Here is a 1,652-nt window from a genome sequence, read left to right as displayed (position 1 = left end):
ACAGCAGTTTCGTACAGCACATCTACGACTTTTTACTAGTTCCAGCAGAGGTCCTAAGAGCATAGGAAAATTCTGACTCTTACAATCATCCAAATTGGACTGCCTATTATCAGTCCTGACCTTCATTGTTCCCTCAGACTTAGCATAGCTTTCCAAATATGTGCACAGCTATTTTGGGATAAAAATAGACCGTGATTTAAAAAGTGGCTCATCATTTTAACCAGCTGCAAGTACTACATCATGTTAGACGAGAAGGTATTATTTAGTTACGGCGGTAGATTTTAATGTTAGGGGGACTTCTTTTCTCCAATGTTTGTTGTCAGTTTAGAATGCACACTGCTACATTTTGTGAATGTTAGTTTAAGTGAGTAGAGGATCACAATTCTCTTGACATATGGGTGAATATTTTTATGATTAAGAGAGGTTTAGGCAATATCATAATGAATTTTGTATAACTCCGTCACTGCCAGAAGGACCAGCAATGCATGGGTTCCATTAATGATGTGGCATGGCATATTATGCCAATTGCAATGGAACCAAACAAATGAATGCAAAATGTAGTGCTAACGTAAACTGTTATGATTTATAATTGGTCTTCCCTGATTTACAATTACAATTCATCTTAATTTCTATGGTGTGGTACTTAAGATGTTTGAAGGAAAAAAATGACTGTAAACTATGCAGATCTGAGTTGTTTTTTTTTTGCTGGCAATTACAGCTCAACTCCGTTATAACGCGATCCATTACAGCGCGAATCCGCTTATAACGCGATGTAAGTGGGGCTCCCAATTTTCGTATTTATGAATACTTTACAACACGATTATAGGTATCTTAAATACTTTATTGTACAATGCATACAATTGTACATTATTTCTAACGCAATCCGCTTATAACGCAATGTGATTCTTTGGACCCCCAAGCACAGCGTTATAAAGCTGCGACCAGGCAGGGAGATTTGTGGCTGGCTAGGTGCATGTGCAGGGGGGGGGGGCGATTCGGGGAGGCGCGGCCATGACGTCACAGAGCTGGTTTACCCCTCATAGTGCAAACCGCTCACTTGACGCACTTGCGGATGACAAATTCAAATTTGCTTGCTCTGCAAGCAGCTCACGCTGGCCACACACATTGCCTCAATGTGTTTCATAGCGGCCAGCGTGAGCGCACCCGCCCGCTCAGCACCAACCCTGGCCTTTCCTATTGCAGGGCTTGAGGTGTTTTAGCAATGTATGTTATGAATGCAACAAAGTGGAAGCACTCGCCTACAAAATGTAATTTTCGACACTTAAGAATATTAAATAGTTTTGTAAAATAAGTGGAAAAGGGAGACCAAAAAGCGCACCAGCACAAACGGAGCAGGAAGAACCCAGGACAAAAAATGATTAAAAGGGCACTTTAATGTGACAAAGAACGCTGTGACGTTCGAAACGCGTTGGATGGGTATTTTGTCACATTAAAGTGCCCTTTTAATCATTTTTTGTCCTGGGTTCTTCCTGCTCCGTTTGTGCTGGTGCGCTTTTTGGTCTCCCTTTTCCCTGTATTGCATTGAGTAGCTGCACAGCCTGCCTGCCTGCCGTACCAGGATGTGAGTACTTGTATATTTTTCAGGGGAACCTGCCAATGAGACTGATGGTGAGTGGATTGCACCACACACC

The sequence above is a fragment of the Ascaphus truei genome, chromosome 17 (genome assembly GCF_040206685.1).
Source record: "Ascaphus truei isolate aAscTru1 chromosome 17, aAscTru1.hap1, whole genome shotgun sequence".
Lineage (NCBI taxonomy): Eukaryota > Metazoa > Chordata > Amphibia > Anura > Ascaphidae > Ascaphus > Ascaphus truei.
Note: the sequence above shows the minus strand (reverse complement) of the source record.